Source organism: Triticum dicoccoides, chromosome 1A (genome assembly GCF_002162155.2).
Source record: "Triticum dicoccoides isolate Atlit2015 ecotype Zavitan chromosome 1A, WEW_v2.0, whole genome shotgun sequence".
NCBI classification, from domain to species: domain Eukaryota; kingdom Viridiplantae; phylum Streptophyta; class Magnoliopsida; order Poales; family Poaceae; genus Triticum; species Triticum dicoccoides.
The window spans coordinates 229,260,033-229,269,420 of NC_041380.1; positions in this window are offsets into that span (position 1 = coordinate 229,260,033).

Below are 9,388 nucleotides of genomic sequence, written 5' to 3' on the forward strand. Positions count from 1 at the left end.
GACTAACCCAAAATCTACAGGCAGCTCAAGTTTATATGCATTATCATTTATTTTCTCTAACACCTTAAAGGGACCATCAGCACGTGGCATTAGCTTTGATTTGCGCAAATCAGGAAATCTATCCTTACGCAAATGTAACCAAACAAGATCTCCAGGTGCAAACACAACATGTTTTCTACCCTTATCTCCAGCAAGTTTATATTTAGCATTCATACGCTCAATGTTTTCCTTAGTTAACTCATGCATTTTTAAAATCAATTCAGCATGTTGTTTAGCATCAAAATTAACCTTCTCCGAAGATGGAAGAGGCAACAAATCAATAGGTGCACGAGGTAGGAAACCATACACAACTTCAAAAGGGCACATCTTAGTAGTAGAATGCAATGAACGATTATAAGAAAATTCAATATGAGGCAAGCATTCCTCCCACATTTTCTTATTATTCTTCAAAACAGCCCTAAGCATAGTAGACAATGTTCTATTGACTACTTCAGTTTGTCTATCAGTTTGGGGGTGACAAGTAGTACTAAAAAGCAGTTTAGTCCCCAACTTAGCCCATAAACATCTCCAAAAGTGGCTAAGAAATTTAGTATCACGATCTGAAACAATAGTATCTGGCACACCATGCAAGCGAATAATTTCACGAAAGAACAAATCAGCAACATTAACAGCATCATCACTTTTATGACATGGTATAAAGTGTGCCATTTTCGAGAATCTATCCACGACAACAAATATGCTATCCCTCCCCTTCTTTGTTCGAGGTAAACCTAAAACAAAGTCCATAGATATATCCTCCCAAGGAACACTAGGTACAGGCAAAGGCATATATAAACCATGAGGATTGAGTCGTGACTTAGCTTTTTGACATGTAGTGCATCGAGCAATAAAACGCTCAACATCCCGTCTCATCTTTGGCCAAAAGAAATGTGTAGCAAGTACGTCCTCCGTCTTCTTCACGCCAAAGTGTCCCATTAATCCTCCTCCATGCGCCTCCTGCAACAACAAAAGACGAACGGAGCTAGCTGGAATGCATAGCTTGTTAGCACGAAACACAAATCCGTCGTTAACGACGAACTTGTTCCACATTCTTCCTTCTTTACAATTCTGCATTACATCTTTAAAATCAGCATCAGGCACATATTGATCTTTGATGGTCTCCAAACCAAATATTTTGAAGTCAAGTTGTGAAAGCATAGTATAGCGGCGAGACAATGCATCAGCAATAACATTTTCTTTTCCCTTCTTGTGTTTAATGACATAAGGAAAAGTCTCAATGAATTCAACCCATTTAGCATGTCTACGATTCAGTTTAGCTTGACTTCTAATATCTTTCAAAGATTCATGATCAGAATGTATAACAAATTCTTTGGGCCATAAATAATGTTGCCATGTTTCTAAAGTCCGAACAAGAGCATATAATTCTTTATCATAAGTAGAATAATTCAGACTAGGCCCACTCAATTTTTTAGAGAAGTATGCAACAGGTTTGCCATCTTGTAATAACACACCGCCTAATCCAATTCCACTAGCATCACATTCAAGCTCAAAAGTCTTATTAAAATCAGGAAGTTGGAGTAAAGGAGCATGTGTCAACTTATCTTTCAATACCGAGAAGGCTTCTTCCTGTGCGGTACCCCAAAGAAAAGGCACATCTTTCTTTGTAAGCTCATTGAGAGGTGCAACAATGGTGCTGAAATCTCTCACAAAACGCCTATAGAATCCAGCGAGGCCAAGAAAACTCCTCACTTGTGTGACCGTTTTGGGTTGCGGCCAACTCTCAATAGCTTCAATCTTGGCTTTATCAACTTCAATTCCCTGTGGAGTAACAACATAGCCAAGAAAAGATACTCGGTCGGTGCAAAAGGTGCACTTCCCAAGGTTACCAAACAAACGTGCATCACGTAGAGCAATAAAAACAACACGTAAATGTTCCAAATGTTCTTCCAAAGATCTGCTATAAATCAATATGTCATCAAAGTAAACTACCACAAATCGTCCAATGAAAGCACGTAAAACTTCGTTCATTAATCTCAAGAAAGTACTAGGTGCATTAGTTAACCCAAAAGGCATGACTAACCACTCATATAATCCAAACTTAGTTTTGAATGCTGTTTTCCATTCATCTCCCAATTTCATACGAATTTGATGGTATCCACTACGCAAATCAACTTTGGAGAATATTGTAGAGCCACTCAATTCATCAAGCATATCATCTAGCCTAGGAATAGGATGACGATAACGAATAGTAATATTATTAATGCCTCTACAATCAACACACATACGTGATGTACCATCCTTTTTCGGCACTAGAATAATAGGAACAGCACAAGGACTAAGGGATTCGCGTATATAACCTTTGTCGAGAAGCTCTTGTACTTGACGCATAATCTCGTTCGTCTCCTCTGGATTGGTACGGTATGGTGCACGGTTTGGCAGTGAAGCACCGGGAATTAAGTCAATCTGATGCTCAATCCCTCGAATAGGCGGTAATCCCGGTGGCACGTCTTGTGGAAAGACGTCAGCGAACTCCTGCAAAATGTTAGTGACAGCAGGAGGCAAAGAGGAAGGCACGTCCTCGAATGAAAATAATGCCTCTTTGCACACAAAAGCATAGCAAACAGATTTGCTGAAATCTAGCTCATCAATATCAGATTTGGTGGCAAATAAACATGCACTTTTCAATTTAATTTCAGAAGCAACACTAGATGGTTTATTATTAGGCTTCATTTGTTGCTCAAATTCTTTTGCCACAATCTGATTTTCACTCTTATTCGTCTCCTGTTTTGCTTTATTAGCTCTATTAATATCATCTTTCAAAATGGAATCAGGAGTCATAGGAAGCAAAGTAATATTTTAATCCTTATGAACAAGAGTATAGTGATTGTTTCTACCATGGTGTACAGAATTTTTATCAAATTGCCATGGTCTACCAAGTAATAAGGAACATGCTTGCATAGGTACCACATCACAATCAACATAATCAGCATATGTAGAGATACTAAAATGCACACGAACAGTACGTGTTACCTTAACCTTGCCGCTGTTGTTGAACCATTGGATGTAGTAAGGATGTGGATGTGGTCTTGTGGTGAGAGAAAGCTTCTCCACCATCTCCATGCTAGCCAAGTTGTTGCAGCTCCCTCCGTCTATGATGACGCGCACAGAACGTTCCTTCACAACTCCCATGGTATGGAACAAATTGTGCCTCTGATTTTGCTCAGCTTGTGTGATCTGCACACTCAAAACACGTTGAGCAACTAAACATTCATACCTGTCAGCGTCTTCAGGAGCCATGTATTGCGTCTCATGATCAGAATCATCTCCACCATGTTCTTCATGTGTAATAAGAGCCAAAGTCTCCTCATCATAGTCACTAGCGGACTCATATCCACCATCCGCGGTAGCAATCATCACACGCGGAGATTTGCATTCTCTCGCATAATGACCTCCTCCCTTACAACGACGACAAATAGTATCACTTGTGTGCCCTGTTCATGCCATGGAAGAAGAAGAACGCTGTGCAGGCCCCGCAGGTGCGCTCTTGGCAGATAATGGTGGTTGTGCCTGTTTTCTTGTATCACGGCTGGAGGTGGCACCGGATGGAGGTGCTGGTGCAGTTGAAGTAGAAGATGCACGTGGTGTCCATGATGAAGGTCGGCCTGCAGAAAAGTTAGTTCGCCCCAATGCTTGTCGATCCTGCACTTCACGTTCAGCTTTACAAGCAAGATGGAATAAACGAGTGATATTAGTATACTCCTTATAGTCTAGAATGGTCTGAATCTCTCTATTTAATCCACCCAGAAAACGTGCAAGCATAGCTTCATTCTCCTCAACAATACCACATCTAATCATGCCAGTTTGTAATTCCTGATAATATTCTTCTACAGAATTTTTCCCTTGTCTTAAACGCTGCAATTTTTGAAGCAATTCACATTGATAATATGGTGGAACCCAACGCGTACGCATTGCAGTTTTCAAAGCAGCCCAAGTAGTTGGAATAGGATATAATCTACAATGTTCAGACCACCATACACATGCAAAACTAGTGAAAGCACAAACAGCAGCAACAACTCGTCTCTCCTCAGGATATTGTAAACATGTAAATCGTTGTTCAGTTTCTAACTCCCAAGTAAGATATATATCAGGAACATATCTACCCTCAAATGGTGGAATATTCAATTTCAGTTTAGGAATATGGACATCATCTCGTACCTGAGGTGGTGGTGCAGGCCTACCATTACGAATATATACCTGAGGTCGACCTGCTGGTGGTGGTACAGGTGGCTGCACGTAGTGCTGATTTTGATCAACCTCATCCTCATAATCTCCCACATAATCATCCTCCTCCGCATCAGCAGCAGGAGCCACAGAAGTATCAACAGCAGCACCAACAGTTTGGCCAAACGCAAGAGGAACACGGCTTGCTCGGCGGAGGTCTGTTTCGCGACGTGGAGGTAGTCGTTGTTGTTGTTGTTGGAGAGGTGCGTTAGGTGTAGCGGGTGGTGGTGGTGGAAGACGCGCGAGCAATTCATTAAACTTGTTATCGAGCTTTGTTTCGAACGTCTTCTCAAGGCCAGTGATCTTCTCCATGGCCTCTTCAAACTTGTTCAGCACATCTTGCACCTGTTCAGTCATCATTTGCTGAAACTTATCATGAAGCTCCTTGTTCGATAAATTCTCCCAGTCAATCTCGTCGGCTTGTGATCCTGGCATGGTTAGCAGCAATAGAAACACACAAGAATATGATCCTACATACTACAAACAAGTGGTGGTGGTGGATGTCACAAACCCGTCAAGCAAAACTCAAATTCTTACCAGTTCTTACCCAGCAGCAGGCGGTGATCGGCAACCGTTGTAGTCAAAACTCTCAAAGCTTGGATAGAGCGATTACCAGGGAGAGTCAAACGCACGACGTAGATGTATGTGGAGCTGGGAAGGCTTATAATATGGTAGCAAAAAGGGTCAGCAATAATCAATTCAGAGATGCAAAGTTGAATAAACGCTCAATGACGGTACTGTGCTGGTCCTAGGCTAGACCGTGCTAGAGATGCGAGCCTAGAACACCAACAAAATCACGGCGCGGCACGTAAACAAGGGAGGAGCACACTCTGAATTTTTTTTCTCTTTTATTGCACTTTTTTCCTCTTTTTTTTTGCTCCGCAACAAATTTTTTTCGAAAAAGTCTACAAATGGTCTAAAAACTGCCTAGCCAGAATTTTCCAGACTTAGTTTTTTTTTGAAATTGGAACTATTTTTCTTCTGCGGATGGCTCGGAAGTTGGGGAGTCCTTCTCTATCACGACTAGGAGTATCGCGTGATCTGGAAATCGAGAACAATGCAACAATTACTGGACTCGGACTAGGACTGGTGGTGGAGATGAATCTGGTGGAACTCGGACTGGTGGCGAAGATGAATCTGGTGGAACACGGACATGTGGCGGATATATGTTGCAGGTGAACTCGGATTGGCGTGATGGCGGCGGATATGTGGTGGCGTATATGGATTCGGATTGACGGTGAATATGTGGTGGTGGTATATGGCAACAGCGACGATGATGATGCGGTGGTGATATATGGCAGCGGCGACGTGACAACCTGTGAACAGAACTCGAAACTCTAAAAGACTAGACGCTAAGACGAGCAACTGGACACGATGATGCAACCGCAAATTCAACAAAGCAAATACAGAAAAGATTATGCAAGGCTCATATTGGTTCGGATGGGATGAACTAACCCTAATTTTTTTTGGCTTTTTCGTGGACTATAGGTATGAAGAACAGACTCGATCTAAACTACGAAAAACTGTAAAATCTCACCGAGCAACCTGGAAATCTAATACCACTTGATAGAGGCAAAGGTGCCCCGTCTTTTGATGAGATGATGGATATCGCTTTGGTGGAAGTCGACTTTGACGATCCGACTACGAACGTGCGAGGACGTCGCGCCTTAGCAATCGCTAAACCAACTCCGAGAGGTTATTGACCACGCCGGAGCATGATCAACCTGACCACGAGGGTCTGTTTCCTGCGAGCAAACGAAGAACAAGCAAGAAACTAAGATTGCAATCTGGATATTGCAAATATAAGATGAAAGCTTTATTGATCAAGGTGGGGTTCTGTGACGCCTTTGTCTGGTCGTTGAACACAAACGAAGTACGCGAAGTTGCAGCTTTGGCGAACTTTTAATCTAAACAAAACCCAAAGTCTAAACGGTGCCCTAAGGGCTGTATATATGGAGGAAGAGAGGGGGAATTTCGTGGCCCTTGGTGGAGGGGTCCGAAATCAACCCTATCTCTTGTTTCCCCACACATACGGACTCTAAAAATAGCCTATACCTATGTATTTCGAAATTACATGGGCCTGGCCCAATAAAAAGGTGACGCAACACCTATAATAGCCTCGGGACGAAATTTATGAAGTGGCATCTTGTATATTTCGTCCAAGGCTTCATGCACCCATTATGGTGGCTTCAAAGTCCTGAAATCATCACTTGTAACTCCGTTCTTGTTCCCCTTGCGCATGGCATCATCTCCATGCTTGTTCTTGCTCCAATGTTCATCCTTCTCCAAGCTAGGCCCTTCATTTGTAAGCAAAACAAATGTATCCAATTTAGGCAACATCATATTCTCATGAACATTAGAATCATTACCAAGAAACGAAAGTACCTGATAATTTAATTGGCGTGCGCGAGCTCTAGTAATTGGTCCCATATATGTAGCAGTAGGGGTTGTGGGTGTAAAAATGGTATTGATGTCCTCATCAGGGAGGCCAGAGGGTCCAAGAAGGGAAGGACTCTCCTTCCGGACAGTTCCACCACCGCCGACGAAGGCGAAGACGAGTGGTTGCCCAGGGTCAAGCCCTCGGGGAGATCGTAAGTATTCGGATACCAGAGTAACTCATAGGATTCATTTGTCACACTACTTTCCCTAATCGCCGAACATAATTATGCAGGCCGCCCTGAGCCAATATCGAGGTATCATCGGATGGCTCCCTGGGCTCGTCGGACATGGATAGCGATCCAGTCCCGACCGCCACCTCCCCTCATCCTGCCGACAACGCCGAGGAGTTGTCTCAAGAGGCACCGGATCGAGGGGAGACAGTCCCGGAGGCGCCTCAAGGCGACCTTCCGGACTCCGGGAGCCGAGGGGATGGGGCCCCCAAGAGCTCTGAGTTCGGCCCTCAGCCGAACACCGCGCCGGACCCTCCAGCAGTTCCGGGCTCGGGCAGGCGGCCTCCTTCTAAGAGGGGCAAGACGCCTGTGCCGGTGACCTCTGTCCATCCAGAGGCGCCGGACAATATGCTGGAAGCGCTTTGCAGCGCTTCCATCAACGAGGAGCACCGCACTATCATGAGTGCGGTGATCCAGAAGGTTCAGTCCGCCAAGAGCGGATTGACTGAAGCCTGTGGCAGCCTTCTAACCAGCTTTGAGGTAAGTGTTTTAAAATGTAGTAGAAATATTACCGCATAGACAGTAGCCCCTGATGCTTTGTTCGGTGTTCACAAAGAAAAGCCGAACAGAGGATCAGATAATATCGCAGGAGTCTAATATAAGTATGTCAATATGCATATGCAGGCTTCGCTGCTGGCGTCCGCCGCACTGACTGCGGAGGTCGCCGTACTGAAGCAGGACCTCGAGGGGTCCAGGAAAGAGCTCGGCCTTGCTAAGAGGCAGCTCGAGGAGAACAAGGGTAAGTAGTACCCCGTCTATAGATATGTATATATGAAAAAGGACGCGATTGCAAAATGACAGGATCATCGTATGTTTGCTAGGGGCCACGACCGAGGTGGCGACCCTGAAGCAAGCGCTAACCAAGGCCAAAGATAAAGCGGCCAAGGAGCGCACCGAGCGAGAGAAGCGCGAGGCTCGGGTGGGCGAGGTGCAGCAAGAGCTCCAAGCTCTCGTGACGAAGCACGAGGCGTTGGAGCTTGACTCGAAGACACGAGAGTCTGAGCTTGTCGCGGCCCTTGAGAGCGTAAAGAGTGCCAAGGCCGAGGCCCAGAAGGCCCTCCAAGAGATCGACGCGATGAAGAAGATAGCGGCGGGTAAGGCTTTATATATGCAAAGCAAGCATGTAAAAGTAAATTACCGATTACTTACCCGGATCCGGAGCTCTTCAGGAGCATTCGCAGATTTGCCCCACAGTGTGTCCGATGCCGCACAATTTTACCAGGCCGAGGACGGAAGCTCGACAGAGAAGTTGTTCTGGTCTCAGTATGCCGAGGCCGAACATCCGGTGCCAATGAGCAACCAGCTGAAGCAGATGGTCGAGCTACATAAGGCGGCCGATCAGGCCATGAAGAGCTTTATAGTCCGGCTGTGGCCTGGCGACGCCCTTCCAAACAGCTTCTTCGGCCTGGTGAGGCGGCTTGTGGATGCCTGCCTGCGGCTAGAGGTCATCAAGCGATCTGTCTGCATTGAAGATGCACGCCGGGCTTTCGCCCATGTGAAATTGCAGTGGGTCAAGCTAGACGCCGTGAAGCTGATCAAGGAGGGGCCGCCAGAGGGCAAGGAGCACCGCCACCCCGAGATGTACTACGAGGGTGTTCTGCCGGGTGCCCGTATCATCGCGGACGAGTGTTCAAAAGATGTAATATTTGAGTAAACTTTCTCGTTTTATCCTGTATTTATGAAAACTTGTTTCATATGCGCTATGCAACGCTTGTTTGAATTTAAAATATTACCTTCTGTTTGGCTGTTTATCCAATCTGAGAGATGGCTAGTCCTCGGCTTCTGCCCCCATGCCACGAGTGCTGGGGTGTTCGGGATAAACCTGAGCACTCTTGTTCCCATATTTGGTCCTTCGAGGGAGGTGCTCAGCACAACGAACAAGGCAACCAGACTAATAATGCTTTATCACTCTCACTTAGCCATAGAATTCTATAATTTTAAATTTCCGCGAAGCCCCTGGTATTCGGAAGGCCGAATTCGGGGCGCGATACACGCCTGTAAGCCGGACAAGGCTGGCCCCTCGCCCTAAGCGGCATAAGTCTTTAGGGACTCAGAAAACCTCGCCGAACAGCGACCAGTCTCTCGCCTTATCATGACAGTCAGTTTTAGCTTTCTCTATTGAGGTGCTAAGCCCGGCAGAACCGGGGCACAATCGCAGTAGTTCTCCTAGCGCTACCTTAGCCGATAGAGCGGAACGTAAGGTACCAAAACATAGGAGCCGGGCAAACCCAACATTTGACCAAAGACATGATTCGGAGCTGATGCATATAATGCTATAAGTTCAGGGTGCCGCACTTGTGAAAGTGTTCGGACTTTTCACACTGCATTGTGGGGTACGCAAGCCCCTGGTGTATTGGACGTACCAGAGTGTACGGTTGCAAGGCGTCATTAATGAACACACACACACACACACACACACACACACACACACACACACA